This window comes from Mesocricetus auratus, unplaced genomic scaffold (genome assembly GCF_017639785.1).
Source record: "Mesocricetus auratus isolate SY011 unplaced genomic scaffold, BCM_Maur_2.0 Super-Scaffold_100676, whole genome shotgun sequence".
Taxonomy (NCBI): domain Eukaryota; kingdom Metazoa; phylum Chordata; class Mammalia; order Rodentia; family Cricetidae; genus Mesocricetus; species Mesocricetus auratus.
The window spans coordinates 154,508,082-154,528,923 of NW_024429266.1; positions in this window are offsets into that span (position 1 = coordinate 154,508,082).

A 20,842-nucleotide genomic window follows, 5' to 3' on the forward strand; every position below is an offset into this window, starting at 1 on the left:
TTGCCTGTATGTGTACATATGCTCTATGTCCAAACCTCATGCCCTCTAGCATCATAAGTAACAAAAATCTGTATCTGTTTTTCTCAGTATCTTCCATACTGTATTGGTAAATCATTTTGCATATAGTAAGCAGTCAATAAATAAACAGAAACGTGAATGACCTTGTGTAGCATATGGAATTTTGCTATAGGGGAGCACGAGAAAAGACAAAACTCACTGTATAGAAGTAAGATAGGGCTAGGGAGATGGATCAGCAGCTAAACTGTTGCTCTGAAACCATGAGGAACTGAGTTTGGATGCACAAGCACCTATGTAAAAAGTTGAATGTTGTATATACCTATAATCTAGTGCTGGGGAAATAGAGACATGGAGATTCTAAGTAGCTTGGATGTAATTGGCCCCCATGGACTCATAGGGAGTGGCACTATTAGGAGGTGTGGCTTTGTTGGAATAGGTATATCCTTGTTGGAGGAAGTGTATCGCTGTGGGGGTGAGCTTTGAGTTGTCATATATGCTCAAGGCATGCCCAGTGACTAAGACCACTTCTTGTTACCTGTGGGTCAAGATTTAGGACTCTCAGCTCCTTCTCCAGTACCATGGTTGCCTGCATGCCACCATATCCTGTCATGATGATAATGGACTAAACCTCTGAAAATATAAGCCATTCATCTCAGTTAAATATTTTCCTTTATAGGAGTTGTTGTGGTCATGGTGTCTCTTCACAGCAATAGAAACCCTAACTAAGACACTGGTCATCCTGTCTAACTAAATAAGTGACCTCCAGATTCAGTCTCAGATATTAAGGTAGAGAACATTAGAAGAGAACATCTAATATGGATCTCTGACTTTCACATGCACATGCATACATACACAGCTGCACACATAGGAACTTGTACACACAAACATATACACATACACTACAGAAAACTTATGGTAATATCTTCTAAATTCAGATTCCTCTAATTCAAATGCTAATTTGGATCCTATTGAATGCTGATTGTTTTTCTATCCTAGTCCTCCTCGTGAATGCACCCAATGATGTCTGAAAACATTTAATTACCAAAACTCAATTTCAAGTTGGAGGAGGCAAAGCTACTAGATTGAGTGAGCTGACATCAGGAAGGCTACTGAACATTCTTCACACACACTCCCAAGAAAAAGTATGTGAGTCAAAATTTCAATAGTGGTCCCATAAAGAAACTTTACCACAGAGGCCAAGTGACAGCACACATTTCCAGGGTTTTATAACAAGAGTCTACTAGAGAACTGCGGAGCCTAAAAAGATTGCATGCAGAATTCAAGTGTTTTCAAATGCTTAAAGTCCCCTGGTTTGCTTTCACCAAGGAGAGGTCTTCATAATTGCTATTATTCTACTCTGTAATCACCCAGAATGCCTTGCTCATGTTATGAGTTCAGTCAGTTGGTGAACTCAATTGCTCAAATGCTTTCCCTTCTTAGTGATGCTTTTGTCTATATTACAGGGTAGGAACCAAATCTAATTCCCTAGTCATAGGACAAATATTTACCACAAACAATAGCATTCCAACAGCTTGAATCGCTGGCTGCCAAGGTGGCTGCTGTAAAAGAATTGTAAGTACAAACGCTCAGCTAGCATTTAAGGAGCCAATTGCTCATAAACCAGACAGCATATGCACAAATTACCGTTTTCTTCACTTGACAACTGCTGTTTTTATCTTGACACAACCACTTAAAAATTATTTCTGACAAGAGTCTTAACAGCTTTAAATGAGTCCAATTAAAGGTAATACATTTTTGCTAGAAAAGTGTTTGAAATTATACAGCATTGCACAGTTCGCTTCTCAAATCAAGTTACTGAGTGCATTAGTAAATGCCAAAAACACCTCCACTGACATATGGCTTCCTCTCAAAGAAAGCGTTTCTAATATTCCTCTGGAACTTTCTAACTGCAAAGTTGTAGGTAGCAATAAATACTTCAGTTTGTCTGTAGTATATGAGCACCAGGTCCTCAAATATGACTTTAAGTGCATATGGTTAGGCACACTGTCGGGGCTCATGGTGACTCCCTAAGTTACCCATCCCCCTGCACAAGCTCCTTCCTTTGAAGGGTCCAGAGCTAACGACAACCATTTTCAGCAAAGTGAATAACATGGGTCTATATAAGTTCCGAGAGTCTAGTTTCTGTCTTGTTAGTGTCTCTCTTGTTGCTGGCATTCTCTCTTACCCCCTGCCATGGTGCTGCCATGGTGCCATCTACTCCCGTGGAGATGTCAACCTAGCAAGGATCCAAAGGGCTCATAAAACTAAATGTCCCTCTTATAAGCCACAAGGAGTGGAAGCCTGCCAATAAACACATGAAAGAGTGTGGAAGAAAACTCTTTTCAGACTAACCTTGAGCTGAGTGCAGCCCCATGAACAACCCAAAGCTGGAGGACCAGGCTTACAGAGTCTAAAAATCAAAACTACATAGTCATTTTGAAATGCTATATCTGGGGGCAACCTATTGTGAACAATAGATAAATCATATACCATGACATCTGCCCCCAAATATACCCCTCTTCATTACATAAAAGACCCATGACTTCCATCCCTCAATGGTCCTTTTCCTCCTCCCACTACACTCTGAAACTGGTCTGCATCTGCTTAACCACATACCAGTGTTTCCCCTCACATCTCTATTTTTTTCAAAAGCATGCTTCTTTACACACTTTTTATCTTTCCCCAAACACGAGCAAATGGAATGAGAAATGTAATCCCAGCCATCTGGATCCAGGGCAATGGTGTCAAAATTCTCTTCTTCGTAGGCTTCATTGACAGTCCCACACATGGCCACGTTTCCCTTAACCTAGACCTCCTTCTCCCACAAAGCCTCTCACATTCCTTCCTTCCTTCCTTCTTATTGCTTCCTTCTGCCAGAACTATAGGAATTGTCTTTAAAATTTTGCCTCTCCAGTTCCTTTTGTACATACAAAAACTGATTATACCTCCCAGAACACCACTTTTCTCATTTTACATGATTTTTTCTGAAGACCTAGAGAATGTTCATTCATATTTGGAGAAATCTCCTTTGACTGTGACATTCAATCTGACATTGCACCTGGAGTGCCAGTTTCTATCCCTTTTGTGATCAAGGCCTTATGAGAATTTGACTTCTAAGGTTGAGAGTTTCCAATTCTCAGAGAAAAAAATAAAACAGAACAGCCAATTTGACAAAAATAAATCCATTGTGGCTGTTGTTGCAGCTCAGGTCCAGGAAATAGGCTGGGAGATGGAGATTATTAGCCTGGGAGACAATCTTTGCAGAGTCCTTCAAGATCAGCAGTGGTAGAGGTTGGGAGGGCAGAGAGCGGGGGGGAGATATTAGGTACACTTACAATAAAGGCCTCAGCCTTAGTCAAAATAGCATCTTTATTCAAAAGAGCCTAAAACTGGAAATTCTCCAAACATCTATCAACAAAATAAATTGTAGTTTATTCAGGCAAGAAATACTATGAAGGAATATATTTAAAAAGAGAAAGCACAAACTACTGTGAAGATTAACAATGTGGGCAACTTTCACAGATGTAATAATGAACAAAAGAAATCAGATAGCAAAGAATAATGAGTGTGTAAATCTATCTGAAGTTTGGGAACTGCAGAACAAATGTGTGATCAGAAGAGTCAGTGTAGTGGCTTCTTGGTGATATTCCAGTCAATAGGGGTTATTGAATAGAAAAAATGAATCTTTAGAGGGATGTTTAAACTATTATACATCCTTATTTTGGTGGGGACTATATATACATGTATATAAGTAAACACCAAACTCTATATCAAATATTATGCACCATAATATATATGTATATTAACTATTCATAAGAGAAAAAAATCATTCTCCTAAACAAAGCAATGCTTTTCAAACTGAAGTGTTTTTATTCCTTGGCCACCCAGATAAAATTGAAGTCAACTTTAAGAAATAATTTCCTCAACTACATAGCTATACACATCTTTACCTGTAAATTACAGGCTGTGTGCCAATGCAACGAGAAGACACCAATATGCTGACACTAATAATCTCTGGCTACTTGGATTGCATGTAATTTTCTTTTTTTTAAGTGGCTTCCTAAAATGAGCATTCATTGCTTTTGTGTAAGGACGGGAGTGATTGTTTTACTTAAATGTGTTGTAATTCACTGAAAAATGGGCTATAAGAGAAAGGTATAGTGAAAGTAGGCATATAAATGCTGTAATCACTTAGATCATGCCAAACTGCCATGTAAAAGAACCTATTGTTTTTTCAGAACCAACATGAAGGAGATGAATATAAACAGTCTAGAGAGAAAAGATGCCACTTTAAAATTTAGCTGAAAATGACCCAAGCTGGGAGTGCTGATACGTTCAAAATGAGCATACCCAATTTGAAAGAATGCAGTGTAACTGTTGACAACCCATCAGAGATTTCTGGCAAGGAGCAGGCAGCAACAGAGGGCCTGTGCCTGCAATGTGGCTCTGATTTTAGACAAGGTCAAATGACAGCACAGTCAGCTCACACAGATAGATTCTTCCCAGGGTGACACCATGGACAATGCCCAGAGAACAGGCCAGAGTGAGACAACGCTTTCAATGCCAGAGGCCCCGAAGTGTCAGCTCTGTTGTCTGGGAATACCCAAGGTAGGCCACAGTGACAGATAAATGGAAACATGTGTGCATGTGTCAAGTTCTATAGGCTTCTGGGTGTTCCAATGTAGTGTCTACTGCAATGGATGAAGGTGATGAGGCTCCTCCCAGGGTCCCAGTGGAGAAAGAAACATCCACGATCTTTGCCAGTGCAACTCAAGACTAATCCCCAAGGGAAGCAGAAAGCACTCAACATTTATGTCTCCAAACACAGAGAAAGTCAAGAGTTTGTTTTTTTAATAGCAGGAAGAAGATCTCACAAAGAACATCAGAGGTACACATAAGGAAATGTGCTTAAAGGCTGGAAAAATAGCTCAGCGATAGTGCACTTGCCAAGCACAAGTAAGGTCCTAGATTCAAAGTTCAAAACCATAAAATAAAGGTGTTTAACTCATTTATCATGTAGAACAAGAAAAATAATAATAAAACAATAACAAAGGGAAGAAACAGAAGCATGGTGTTGGCTAAGAAAGATGTCATCAGCAATTATGAAAGAAAAATATCACCTGTGATTAGAATACTAGTCCTAGATGTAGGATGAAGAGCAATTTCTTCCTCTGCACACCAGCCTCTTCTGCATAAAGAAGGGAGAATGAAACGTCTAACTTGTAGACCAGTGCTTCTCAACCTTCCTAGTGCTGTCACCCTTTAATATAGTTCCTCCTGTTGTGGTGTCTCCAACCATAAAACTATTTCTGTTGCTACTCCATAACTGTAATTTTGTTACTGTTATGAATCCTAATGTAAGTATCTGATATACAGTATATCTGACACATGAACCCCGGCAAGGGATCTTATATCTCTGAAGGGTCTTGGCGCACAGGTTGAGAACCATCATTGTAGGCCATTGTGGGAATTAAATGTGAACACATTGCATTCAGTGAAATGCGTAGCAACAGTATCCAATGTCACATGTCATGTGACATATTCTCCTGCCATAGCTACCCTGTTCATGCCTGTACTGTTTTATTTTTTCCTTTCTTTCTTTTTTCTGTTTTGTTTTTCTGGACAGGGTTTCTCTATGTAATTTTGGGGCCTGTCCTAGAACTCACTCTGTAGACCAGGATGGCCATGAACTCGCAGAGATCCACCTGCCTCTGCCTCCCAACCAACTTCCTGCACTGCTTTCTTAACTCAAACACAGAGTCAATGTTTATTTTTTTAAAACCTTTATGACAAGGGTTAGGACAAAACAACTGAAAGAATAAAGTCAGAGTAAGTAGAACTGATTGAGTACATAAAACAACCAGAAGCAAGTACACAAAACTAAGACAAAATAATATAAAATCTGTTTACCCGATTTTTCCAGTTATATAGTCATAAAAAACCTAACTGGGGTGAAATCTGGTACAGTCTACTTGTCTAAGTACTAACATAGGAGAAAATGTGGGTGTATCCTTTATTCATAAAATTTCACAGAAAATGACAGAGCCTGTAATCTGTAAGGTCATCTGCAATGTATAAAATTGGCAATAAATGACACACAGCCGCACACTACTCCTCAATTAGAAGCTGGTAATGACTTCACAACAATTAATCTGTGTGGAGTTCTCATGTGTCTAGTAGAAGTCTTGCTATTGTTTGCTTAGGCATTTGCTAGAAATTCAAACTGTGGCACCAGACTATCCATTCTAGATCCAGTGCCAGGATTTGCTCCATGCATGTAAGATGTTATTCTTGTCATTCTTGACTTTGTTTTCTTTTTCTTTTATTTAATTAAAAATATTTAACTCCTTTATAAGTGCATGCTGTATTTTCAACCTTTCTACCTCTCCTCCACCCTGCACTTCCTGCTCCTTCTCAAATCTATGACCTCTTCTTTAGTTATTGTTGCATTTGCGTGTGTGTGTGTGTGTGTGTGTGTGTGTGTGTGTGTGTGTGTAAAAATGCCACTTGATGCATCCATTTAATGTTGCTCCGTTATGTGTTTGGGGCTGAGCACTTAGGACTGGATAACATATCAGGGGGCTTATTGCTGGAGAAGACAGATAATCTTTTTTCTTGTTAATTGCCTGTGGTTCTACATCTAAGGTTGGAGTCTTGCAACTTTTCCACCACCCACACTGGGGTGTCAACTAGTGTTGTCACTGTGCAGGCATGTGACACTATTTCTGAGATTTCATGGGTTCAGACTCCATGTCATGTATGGAAGACACTGTCTAAGAGCAGGTGTCATGGTACTCTGGTTCTGTCTGACCCCTATTCTGCAATTTTCCCTGAGCCATAGGTGTAGGGGTTGTGTTGGAGATGTAGCAAAGGAGGCTGTACACACCAGGGCTAGTTGTTCTCTGTATTTGGGTTGGTTGTGGCTTTTGTAATGGTCTCCTGCTCCTTTGATAAGGGGTGAGAACTACACTCATCTGTGTGTAAGGACAACTATACAGAATGCAATTAGAAATTATACTAGTTTAGGAAAGTGACACTAACAGGTTCCCCTGCAAGGTCCATGACCTCGCCAGCTATGGGTAGCTGGTGAAACATGCAGTACCACACATGAATTTCCTCCTGTTGAGGGAGGAGGACCTTAAGTTAAATTAGTTGTGTCCTTGTGGATGATATCCTACCTTGATCGTCTTGTTGTTGTTGTTCCTAAGATTTACAACTGGGCATACATATTGGTTGCTTTCTTTCCTTGGCAGCTCTCATACCCAGTGCTATAAGAAACGAGATTTTCAGGTCAGTTCCAGTTCAATTTATCTAAGTCCTGGGTTATACGTGGGTCGTGTCTTTAGCATAGTGTCTTACTTTCAAGTTTGGTAGGAAACTAGGGCAACAGCAATAATCTACATTATTTGGGGAGTCTCTTTGACTCCACTGCCCAACAACTCAAGGGGAAGTTTCCCATGCCTGGCACTGGGGTTTTGGTAAGATGTAGTCGATGGCTCTTAGGAGAGGGCATTATCAACCCAAATGACATAATATCATTCAAGCTCTACATTTTTCTTATATAGAGAAATAGATATATAAATACAGCGTGACCTTGTAAAAGAATGTAACCCTATGACCTAATCCAAATATCTTTAGTGTTACTTACTCCTTCTCTTTCCCTCTCCCTCATTATGCCCTCCCCTCTCCCAATTTCTCATAAAAGTCCCCTCATTTTCCCTTCCATAGCACCTGTCTCTCCAGATCTCCTTCTCTACCCCTCTGTGATACCTTTTTACCTTCCTGGCTTCTGTGGTTCCTCTAGGTCACATGCTCACATCCAAAGATGCAGAGCTAGGATCCAGAGGTAAGGAAGAACATGTGACATGTCTTTCCAACCCCTTCCACTTGCCTAAAATTATGATTTCATTTTTCTTTGCAGCTGAATAGAATTCTAATGCATATATGTACCACATGTTATCTGTGAACAGTTGAGGCAGGGTCTCTCATCAAATGTGGGGCTCACCAATTGGTCAGGCTGACTAATCAGAGAGCACGCCAAGAATCCTCCTGTCTTTTGCCTCCCTGAACTGTAATTACAGGTACATGTAACTATGCTCAGCTTTTAACATGGGCTCTGGGAATCCAAACCCAGGTCTTCATGCTTACACAGTAAGAAACTTACCTATTAAGCCATCTCTAATGGCCAGGCTATTTCTTATTGTTTGCGGGTATGTATACAACATGTGTGTACAAATACACATTCATGTGTGTGCTTATGCATGTGATAAACCAGAGGAAAACCTTTCAATCATTCTTTATGCACAGTTAATCTTGGTTTTGAGACAAGATCTCTCACAGGCCTAGAACTTTCCAAGTAGGGTGGATTGGCTGGTCAGCAAGCCCAAGCATCACCAGCCTCCATCTGCCCAGTTCTGGAATTCCATATATCATATGTAATACATATGAAAGCATATATCAGCATGCCTGTGTTTTTGCTTGAGTTATGGTGTTCAAATGTGGATCCGTATGCTGTGACAGTAAGCACTTTTACATACTGAGCTCTCTCTGCAGCCCCTCAAATTATTTTTATAAATTAACTATTGGTGTATTGACTTATTTTTAATTTATATTCACTGTGGGAATTTTAAAAGATAAATGAAAACTGAGAAATACAAATAAAAAATGAAAATAAAAAATTCTGTACTCCAATCGTTCTAAAGTCATCAACTGTTACATTCACAACAGCTTGCTCTCATTTTTTTATATATGCAATTTCAGATTAATGTCAAAGTATATACAGTGTTTTATAACTTCTTCCACCTAACAATTAACATTAGGAGGAAGCTGTCCTATTTTTTCCTAACCTTTTTTTTCCATGGGAAAATATTGACATTGGATATTCTTCTAGGACATCATTGTACATAATGCAGACTATTGCTCTGCACTGAAATATTTAAGCATTCCCAATTACTAGCTATTTAGAAAGATTTCAGATCTTACTACTACTAAATAGTTGACCATCTTTCTGTGCATCTCCAAGTTTTTCCTTAAGATAAATGTCTGCTAGTAGACTATCTGAAATCCAAAAAGATTTAACATTATCAAATGTTTTACTCTATTCAATGGAGTTTAATCAAAATGGCATAATTTCTTCTCAAATCTCCTCTCAGATTCTAGCTGGGATGTGTGATGTGATGATTCCTTGATTCTCTAAGAATAGGGTTTCATTCAATCCCATTACAAGGCATACACTCTCTTCTGGGAAGCAACAACACATGCTGATTAATAAAAAGAAGAAGAATCCATTCCTTTTGCGTAACCTTATTTTGAGTATGTGGAAATACAAAGGCCACAAAATTTGTGTGCAAGGGCTGGCAGTGGCATCCTTAGATGGTGTTGTCCCATTGAAACTCAGTGTTGTGTATGTCTCTGTGTAGGTAGATGCTCAGCTAAAGAGTCTTCAACTCACCTTTTATCTCTCTCTAATTTCCCTTTTGGCTTTTTGGACTATATTATTTTCTTTTTGTCAAAATATAGAGAAAATAAAATATTAATCCTGAAAATTACCAAATTACCATTTTCACACTAGAGTGTGAGTTAAATTCCCTCCAGTGCCTTCCACTTGCAAACTGACAAACCTCGAGGCTGTATAGTGATGGGCCAGCCTCAGAACATAGAGTCCTTGCCTGCTCTTCGCCTGTGCACATGCTTCTTTTCCCTGTACTTCTCAAATTGTAGCCACACTAGAGAAAGTCACTGAAGTCTCCAGACATGAAAACATGCATGAACTCTCTCCTCTGCAAGGAAAGCTTTTGGGTTCTTCTGGCCATTCAGATCATAATTTAAATACAATTTATTCATAGGCCTTCCCTGCCCCACCTTATTGCATATTGCCTGTCACTCATCCTTAAACATCCACTTTAAGTAGGGACTTGCTAGACTCTAATCATATATAACATCTAAATCTTTAGATTATTTCACTCTTTGCCATATATACATGGAATCCAAGGTCCAACACATAGTAGGTACTTGAAATTTGCTTGCTACAACCTGCTGAAAGTTGTCAGCAAAACCTAAGTCCCAAAAAGAGAGAGGGGAATGTGGTGGTGAAAATAGGATGGACCTTTGTAGGAACAATGCATGTTACACAGCTGACAGCAAGTATGGAAGACCTAGAGAGACCTGATGGGGAGAGAAATCTAGGGACTTTTCCTTTTGGTTGTTAAAAAGATGGGGAAAGGAAAGAGGGTAGAAGGAAGGGAGGCAGAGCAGAAGGAAGGATAAGAAGTTGTTCAGATCTTGCAGGGACAGAAGGCACAGATGCTGTCTCAGACAAGACAAGAGCCATGTATTACAGGGCCAGGCGGCCAAGTCTCAAGGAGGAGTATATATTGAGCTTGTAGAATTAGTGAAGTAAAGTATTTTCCAAATTAGAAGAGAATGAAAAGAAAAATAGAGCAGGACCTGAGTGGCATCAAGGAGAAATGAAAGCATATAGCTATTTCAACAAAATGGCAAGTAGATCTGTGGCTGTTGCAAAGGAATAGAGAGGGCTATAGAGGCATCTGGAAGGTCAAGACTCATGTGTATAACATACACATTCCTCACAAGTGCCAGGGTAGTCTGGGGAATGCAAAGTAAAACTGCTTTGAGGTTTCATCTTTTCCCAATCAGAATGGGCAAGATTGAGAAAGCAACTGACAGCCAATGTCGGCCAGGATGTGAGAGAAAAGGAACCTTCATTCACTGTTAGTGGAATTACAAGCTGGTGAAGCCACCATGTGTGCCTCATAGTTTAGAATATATTCACAAAGTCTTATAACCATCAACAGTATCCGATTCCAAAACCTTTTCCTCTTTTCTCCCCAAAAAACTCAAGTTAACTAATATTCATCTCTCATTTCTACCACCAAGACCACAACAAACTCTTATCGACCTTTTGTCTGCATGGAGTTGCCTATCTGGGTATTTCCTATAAAAGGAGTCCTACCATATATTGTCATTTCTAGCAGGCTTTCTTCATTCACGATTTCGTTCCTTCACCAATGTCTTCAAGGTTCATGTAACTTATAGCACATATTAGGACTTTTCCTCCTTTTATGACTGGATAGTATTCCACCATGATGGACGTCCCACGTATAACTTTCCACTCATCAACTGTCAACTAATGGGTGCTTAGTTTATATCTACTTACTTGTTACGAGTAACACTGCTATTAAAATTCATATACAATTGCCTAGGAGAATTGCTAGGACTTGTGATAAACTTAACCAAGAGCCTGTCTGTTTCCAAAGCACCACCTCAATTTTTCAGTTTTATTAGTAAGTCCTTCACATCTTTGTTCACACTTATTATTCCTATCATTTTGTTACAGTCTTCCTAGTAAACGGGAATTGATAGCTCCCTGTGATCCCTCACTGTAGCTTTGGTTTGCATTCTCTAATGATTAATAATTTTAAAAGTATTTGAGTGGGCCTATTAGCCCTCCTATTCTACAATCTATTCTTATACCGCTGGCAAAATCAAAGTCTCCAACCTATAGTATATCTCAATATTTCTTTATAAATATCATCTCTTTACACTGAAATTGAAATCCAAATCCCCTTTGATATACAGGACCTCACATGTTACAATTTATAGCTATTTTACTAATTTGCATGCAAGTCAGTCTCTGCTTAAGTTACTTGTCTATTGCTGTGCTAAAACACTGTTGGCCAAGGTAACTTACAAAAGAGTTTAATTGAACTTAGTTGAGTCTCAGAGGTCCATGGTGGTGAAGCAAAGGCATGGCAGCAGTAACAGCTGAGAGCTCACATCTTAATCCCTAATCAAGAGGCAGAGAGGGCACTTTGGGAATACTGTGTGTCTTTTGAGATCACAAACCCAGTACATACATGCTCCAACAAGGCCATACCTCCTAATCCCTCTTAAATAGTTCTACCAACAAATATTCAAACATATGGATTTATGAGGTCATTTTCATTCAGATCACTAGTGGTCCACATTCATAATAGTCTAATAACACCTGTGTGCCCAGCAGGAATCCCAGTGTTCTACACAATTCCTGTGAGCAGTCTGTGAGGAGCAAGCCAGTAGGCAGCATCCCGCCACAGCCTGTACTTCAGTTCCTGTCGCTTGTTTCCTGCCTTGAGTTCCTATCCCGCCCTCCTTCGCTGATGGACTGTGACAGTGGAATGTAAGCAACTTAATCCTTCCCTCCCCAATTTGTTTATTGTTATAAGTGAACAAATACATAAATTTTCTGTGTTATGTTACAGGAAATGGAAAATCAATCACTTGATGGCTTGACCTTCTGCATGGGGAAAAATGTCCTCCCCACTTGTTTTCTTTTATTATTATTATTTGTAATTATATATGGGGGATGGTATATGCACTTAAGTGCCAGTGCTTATGAATATGGCCTTTGATCCCATGGAGCTGGAGTCCCAGGTTGTGAGCCATCCAACTTGGGTGCTGGAGACTGAACTCATGTCCTCCGCAAGAACAGTATGTGCTTGCGAATGCTGAGCAATCTCTTCAGCCCTTCACCTGTTTTTTCTAAATGTTTAAGCACTGGGAAAAAAGGCAGTTCTATAAAAGACTTAAATTACCTTGAGTCAGACTATAAAGAAAGGTCCCTTCCTGAAGTCAACCCTCCTCACTCCCAGCTCCCTGCAGCCTCCTTCCCTCCTCACTCCCTGCAGCCTCCTTCCCTCCTCACTCCCTGCAGCCTCCTTCCCTCCTCACTCCCTGCCCCTGCAGCCTCCTTCTCTCCTCACTCCCTGCAGCCTGCAGCCTCCTTCCCCTTCCCCTGACAATCTTACTTTCTTGCACCATGCCTCCTCCATGCAGTTTGTCTTAAGGAGCGGAGATCTGAACTAAACACATCGTTTACATGTCTTTTAAAGTATACCACAAGAACTTATCTGCCAGGACTTGCCCTCACCTGATTCATGTCCTGCCAGCCCCTAATAGTCATAAAGTAGAAAAAGAACTCTTAGACCCCTTATACTTTCCATTCTTTGGGACCTGAAAAATGTTAATGTCCTTCTCCAGGAACATTTTTATTTCTCATTGCTAGGTAAAAATTGGTCTTGACTTAAATCATCATTCCCAAGAAAACTCTTCCTTAGGGTACCACCTTCACCCTGTGCTCATCCGCCAGAGCTTTGCTGTATTCTCAAAATACTTATAAAACAAAAATAATAAAGTAACTATAATCCATCATCACTTTCTCACCTGATTACTTCCTCAGTGGGTAATGATATGGTCTAATGCTCTTGACCATTGGAATTCTGGCACTCAGCTCCGCCTAGCACACTGTACCTGGGAGACAGGATTGCTCCTTTTACCTGTCACTTTTGAAAACATTTGCACTGTATCATGTTTCTTGAGTTGTAATTCAATGCAGACAGATTTTGAAATAAAACATGGTCAGACAGGGGGCAGTGTTATCCCTGGATGACCAAGATGCAGTAGTGTTGTCACTCCTACATAATAATCCATCTCACAGACCTGATCCTGTCACATGGCCAGAAAGAAATCTAGGGATCATTCTTGACATCTCCTGCCCACCCTCATGCTCAAGTACAATGTATTACTAGGACTATCAATTTTCTTCTCAGCCTCCTGGCTCTGCTAACTCAGTCTCCCATCCCAGGTCTCTGTTTTGATCCAAAGCCACTATCTTCCTTCTCCTTAGCACACTGATCCTCTTGCCTCCAGATATTCATTTTCCACTTAGCATCCAGAACTGTCCTTGTGAAACATCTCCCCTGTCACAGGGCTGACATCCCAAGCCTGTCAATGATTTCCCATGACCCTTAGAATAAGAACCAATCCTTAACTGATCTATGGGTCCTCAAACAGATGCCCACCACAGACCTCATCTAGCATGTTATACACACACATGTATTTACATGCACACCATATGTATGTGTGCCTGAGTGTGTGTGTGTGTGTGTGTGAGAGAGAGAGACAGACAGACAGACAGACAGACAGACAGACAGACAGAGAGACAGAGAGACACAGAGAGACAGAGAGAGAGAGACAGAGAGTGTCTAGCTGCTGTAGCTGACCTCTGGTCATGTGAGGTCAGTGGTGTCCCATTTTCCCATAGACTTCCACTTGTTGAGGCCTCCATCGGCAGTCCCTTCCTCCACCCTGTTGCCATTAGCCCTGCAGGTGCTTCAGGTCCTACCGGGGAGACCCTTCTTGACTATATCCCTTCTTCTAGTCCAGAACACTTCCCTCCTTTATAAGACTAAAATGTGTTTGTGAGTGTTCTTAATCACACAGCCCTTCAGTAAGTTCGAGTAATGTCTGTCTTTTGCACCAGAATTCAAAATCCCTGGCAGCAGAACATTTTGTTGATATTACATCATCAGCATGTAACATGGAGCCTAGAATATAGGAGGCAGAAATAAACTTTTGTGAATGGATGGATGGATGCATGCATGGATGGATGGGTGGGATGAATGCATGGATGGCCTGGGTGTGCCCAGTTATTTTTTCTTCTAAGTGATACTCTACAAAGTTGCCACAGGAACCAAGCAGGTGATATAAGTGTGTGAACTATAGTGAAATCTGAAGCTAGGAGGATGGGATCCCCAGAAATTAATTTCCTTGAATCTTTACTTTGATCAAGCCACGTATGTGACCATATTTTTGAGAGGTTTTAATTTCAGCTCTTGAGGAAACTATTTCCAGGGGATCCAACCCTAAACTCCTTCAAAAGGCCACTCTTGGAGTGGGAGGTGGGCATGGCAGCTGACAGGTGGCTATGTGTCTTTCTCCGGGAATCTCTGCTCACAGACAATAACTTCTGTTCACAGTGAGAAAACTGAAGTTCAAGGCCATGGAAGAAGGACTTCCCAGAATGTGGGAACCAGGTTCTGCAAAATCTCATCTAGTTAGTCTGACTTACTTCATAAAGTTTAAATGAGGAAAAGAGGTTTCAAAAAATGTAAGCATGTGGTCTAACTCTAGCAATTCATTTGTTCAGGCAAGAGAAAGAAGTTAAGTTTGTAACAAAGCTGCGAACCTATGAACATTTCCCAGGAGCAAAAGAACTGTGGCTTTGAAACCCTGCCTTTTATCTTCATGGGAAAAGCAAGCGCTTCCAAACTGAAATAAGTTAAGTCCTTTGTGGTAAGCGCACAGTCCTTGGCTACTGCTTCCTGGAACCCCAACCTTGTTTGCTGACCTGACAAATATTCAAATGAAAGGACAGACATCTGCTATTGTTCCTAAGCATTGCTGTATATTCCTGCCACTAAGAATCTGTTTCTCTAAACTGGAAACCACCTGATCCTCATTTTGCATTTCCATAAATCTACATTTTTGATGCATTTTAGCTGAGATGCAATGGATCAAAAAATACAGAAGAGAAGAAAAAGGTAAAAGTATTAGGTGACAACTCTGTAAAAGGTGAAATAACCCTGAGATGGGGATGTGTGCAGTGGAAGGGATGTCCCCAAAGAAAGTAAAAAGATCTGACAACTGACTTTAAATGGGGGTGACATTTCCTTACTAAAACTACAAAACGGTGGTTTATCTTTAGTGTTGTCATTTGACATTGTAACAATTGTGCCTCCTTGTTCTGCATGAACTATATACTCCTACTACTCTTCATATACTTTTTAGTGACAAAGGCAAGTGCATACATGTGTGTGCACTCGTGCATGGGTACGTGCGTGCTTGCATGTGTGCAGGTGATATTCATACCTCTAGTGGAGAGGTGTCCCTGCACCTGAGTGCTAAGGCTACATGAGGGAGCCAGGTGCCCTGCTCTATGACATTCTGTATTATTCCATTGAGACAGAATTTCTTATGAACCTGCAGCATGTCCTCTAAGCTAGATGAGCTGGCCAGCAAAGCCTGGGGACCCATCTGTTTCCTTAACTGGAACTGCAGATGCATGACTACAGTAGGCTTTTCTCTTGGGAATGCTCATACAGTAAGTGTTTTAAGGCTGAGCCACCTCCTCAGTTAAAGGAATGCATCTCAGTAACATTCAGCCCACAAACTCCCATGTTTTTTGACCCAACACTGCATCTTATTCCAGAACTCAGTGAGATATTCTTTTTTATAAGTTTTATAAATGTATTTATTTATTTTACAGTCTGACCCAGTTTTCTCTCCCTGCTCTCCTAGTCCGGCCTCTCCTCTTGGTCCCTTCCCCCATCCCACCTCTGTTCCCACCCCCCAATCCACTCCTCCTCCATCCCTGTTTAGGAAAGAACAGGTATCCCATGACTATCAACAAAACATGGCATATCAAGTTGTAGTAATGCTATGCACATTTCCATGTTTTGAGACTGGGCAAGGCGACTTAGTGTGAAGAGTAGGGTCCCAAAAGCCAGTAAAAGAGTTGGAGACAGTCCTTATTTCCACTATTAGGAATCCCACAAAAGCCGTATGAAAAACCCATGATACCCTACTTGGAATGTACAGCATTCAAACACAGTGCAAGGCACTTGAATGAGAGCCAGCTGACTGACAGAACATTATACAGTAATATAAAAGACACTTAAATAGGACAATGATGGTTATTGTTCTTATGCCTGCATTATGCTAGCCAGACTCTTTGAAAGCCACACATTGTCTTCATTTGAGCCGGATATTATTTAATGTCTTTTATGGAGAATAGTGTCTGCCCCATATATGAGAAGAGTCTCATCTCTCATGAGAAAAGCAACTGATAAAAATCGGTTTTCAGCCAAAACTAAAATATTTGCCTCAAAACAATCTTTAAGACATAAGTTGCATTAAACTTCTAAGAACATTCAGATCATGTTTGGGTGTGTGGTATTGATTTTTAGGATGATTCATTGCTTTTATGTTAAAAGGATTTTTGATCACCAGTGAAAGAAACTCACTACATCTTGCTTTGGGGTGTGGCTATATAAGAACATCTTGCAGAATTAACAGCAAGAAACAAATCAGTACAGATGGAACTCAAAGCCTGGGATGAATGTATCACAACAGGCTGATCTATGGAAGTTTCTTCTCTCTGCCTCTCAGTGTTGACTATAGTCTCTTCTCTGGGGCTGTGTTAGCTGCTTTTCTAGTTGCTTTCACGAAACACCTGACAGAAGTAACTTAATGGTAGGAGGTTTTATGTTAGCTCATGGTTCCAGACCTACAGTGCACCACAGTGGAGAAGGCATGGTAGAAGGCAGCTCAGTCAGGGACAGTGTGAGAGTGAGGTGACAGCTGCTTACATCTTGGCGGATAAGGAAGCCAAGAGAATGGGAAGGAAGACTGGACTATAACCCTAGTGACTCACCCCACAAGCTACATAATCTCCCAAAATGGTGCCACCATTTTTCAAACAAGTGTTTAAAATGCAAACTCAAGTCATAATAAGGACTCTTCTTTCTCTGCCACTCTAAGCATAGATGAGAGAAACAGGCCACCAGCACAACTCTTACTTACCTCTTCAGCTCTCTTGTCAGATGATTACATAAGCTCTCCTTCCAGATGGAGCCATACTTGCTCAGCATGAGTCACCTGATCCATCCCAGGTCACTCAGCTTTGGGTAGGGAGGGAAATTTTCATTGAACAGTCTGATACAATGCAGGCAAATTACATATATGTACTTTTCTCTCTGACTTGGCAATTTGACTCCACATAAAGTTCACAACAGTTCCTAAGGGATAAGTGAATGTATGTTCTTTATACAGTTTGTGGTGGCAAAACACTGGATGCTCATTTCTGGGAAAGGAAAATCAGTACCTAGTAGATGCCCGTTGCTAACTATTATGCATTGTTTCGCACAGTCCCGTAGATCATAGTGGTTGAGTAACTAACTTTGCCATATACTAACAACTTCAAATGATTAGACTAGAAGTCATAAGGTGAAGGACTTCAGCTGTATGTTGGGTGCTCAATTGTTCTTTATCATAGTTGTCATGTGAAGAGGAGCCCTAGATCCAAAGTACAGTTGGATGTAATCAAGAGGTGGTTTCAAGAAGTTTCCCCATCTTTTTTGGGGCTAGTGAGAGTCCTTGCTAGCAAGAGCCAAGACACTTATGCTAGCATACTAGCTACTCAGACCAGTTGCATGCTCACTCTGGTCAGGTCTATAAAATCTTGGGAGAAACTGATGCTCAGTATAGCCTACCAGGCAGAGGAGGAAGAATCCTAAAGCTCAACTCTCCTATGTCTAACTATTTACAAAAGAATACCAGGTATGAAGCTTGCATTCTGATGGTCAATGGCAATCTTAAATACTTAGTGGGGGTTGGGGGAAACACAAGATAGAGTAAAGAATCTGTGAAACAAGATACAGAACTATTTGCATAAGTGAGTGTAAAAACTATGCAGAAATAGTCAATGATGTTAATATGGTACATGAGTGGAACATTTCCTGGAATGAAGGTAATGTATCAACAATTTAAGAGAAAAAATAACAACAAAAATAAGCAATTCTGGCACTGACCCAGGAGAAACAATAGTTGTGTGTATGTATGTGTATGCATGTGTGTGCCAGTGTACATGCATGTGTGAAGGTCAAAAGACAACCTTGAGTGTCATTCCTCAGATGCCATGCACCTTTTTCTTTTCTGTTTTAGACAGTCTCTTAATAGACTGGAACTCACTAATAGGCTGGACTGGCTTCTGGGGTCTGCCTGCCACTGCTTCCCTATAGATGGAATTGCAAGACTAAATAACAGGCAAGCACTTTCACCCACTGAGCTCCCTCCATCCCTTTTTCCCTCCCTCCCTCTCTCTGTCTCTCTCTGTCTCTGTCTCTCTGTCTCTCTCTGTCTGTCTGTCTGTCTCTCTCTTTCTCCAGTCCACAATATTTAAGTAATTAAATAAGTAAATAAAAGACTAAGGAGGGTGAAGTTTCAGAAAGGCTAGGAAGGCAGTTTCAAAATGCATATGGAGACCTGTCAGCAACCATCAGTATGAGCATTAAATTGTGACTGTGGAGCAGGAATGACAGTTGTCCAGAGTACAGCCAGAATGACCTTTCACTGAGAGCCTTTCTTTACCACAAGTACATTTTCATTCACTTCTAAGGCTCTTCTTCCCTTAGAAGGTGATAAAGATGATCAAATACCAAATAACTTCTTGACATCAAAACTCCTATAAGTTACAGTTCAATGATGTAATATTTCATCATTTTCAAGAAAAATCTCATCTATGAGAATTAAGTATTTGCAGAGAAAGTGTGTAGGGAAGTAAATGACAAATATTTTCATAAAACAGAGGAACTTAGAAATATATCTAGCCGGGTGTTGGTGGCACACGCCTTTAATCCCAGCACTCGGGAGGCAGAGGCAGGCGGATCTCTGTGAGTTCGAGACCAGCCTGGACTACCAAGCGAGTTCCAGGACAGCCTCCAAAGCCACAGAGAAACCCTGTCTCGAAAAACCCCCAAAAAAATGTATCTAAAGGTACATGTTACCCACGGGTCTTTAGATTTCCTGAAGTACTGAACATGATCTGTATCCATTTCAATTCTTTTCATATCTGTTTCAATTCTCATCAGTTTTCTTTTTGGATTTTTTTCAGATCTGTGTGAAATTGGTCAAAGGTGGATTAACACAAAGAAGCATCTTTGACTAATGTGGAACAAGGCAGGCTTCTTGTGTTAGAGGACAATTACATGCAAATTTTGAAGGGTGAATTTTTAGTGATACACCATCTTATATTTTCAAATTTCAACTAGAATAACCAGACAAGGATTGACAGAAGGGGATTTTCCAGGAGAAATACTACCTGGAGTAATGGCTGAAACAGGGTCCTTCTTAGCCCTGGAACTCTGGGCTCTCAGGAACAGAGGAGATTGGATGTGACTGGAGTCAGGCACCCAGCTACCAAGAGACATGCAGAAGGCCATCAGTTTAATGGCACACAGTGTTATAGTGACCCCATCTTGTGTCTCAAGTTCCACAGTTTACAGTTTAGCTGTTATTTGACCCATGGGAATACATTGAGAACCATTAGTTCGGGCTGGAGAGATGGCTCAGCCGTTAAAGGCTAGGCTCACAACCAAAAATATAAGAGAACCATTAGTTCACAATGAAGACTTTAATGTTTCGGTTCTAAGGTTTTTATAGTTCATCTAGAGATTTCTCACAAAGGCTACTCTGATCATGAAATACCTAAATTCTCAAGAACATGACTGAACACAGACAGTCCTGGGGAGTGAGAAACATCTGGTTGGTTTGTTTGTTTGTATGCTTTAGTCCCAGACCTGCCAACTTTATCTGTTCATGCTGCTCTATCCTTAACCTTCCAGTCACTAGTGAGCTAGTCACACAGCCAGCACCCATCATCACCAACTCTCCAATGCCTCTTAATTCCTTCTCTGACTGGGTTTGTTAATAGCATGAGTGAACAGTGGGAAACCACCAGATAGAGTCAATGTGTGCCTATGGAGATTCTCAGTGTCCCTGCAACACAGGCATTTAAATAGTTTTACTCTGGATGTGGAATCTGCATAAGTTACAAATGCTCTCCTTTCTGCTGTGTCTCTGTGTCTTTACCCTAACTCAAGATCCCGTCTCAGGACTCAATGCCAAAGTGAGTCATGGTAAAGGATGAAGGTGCATACTAATTCACAAATATTTTGAAGCAGAAAAATTACACAAAGGCCAGGGCTTAAATTGTTATTGCAATGGTCCTTCACCACAGCTGTAGAATAAACATTATGTGGAAGATATTTTTTCATATGGTTTATCCTAAGCTAATTGAATTACAGTTTCTCAAAAAAACCAGATGACTCCTCCAGACCTTATCCCAACAATCCTGACATCACATCCATCCCACAGGCCCAGCATGACTAGCATATCTTGTGCTCTTGCTTGGTGAGTGTGCCCTCTT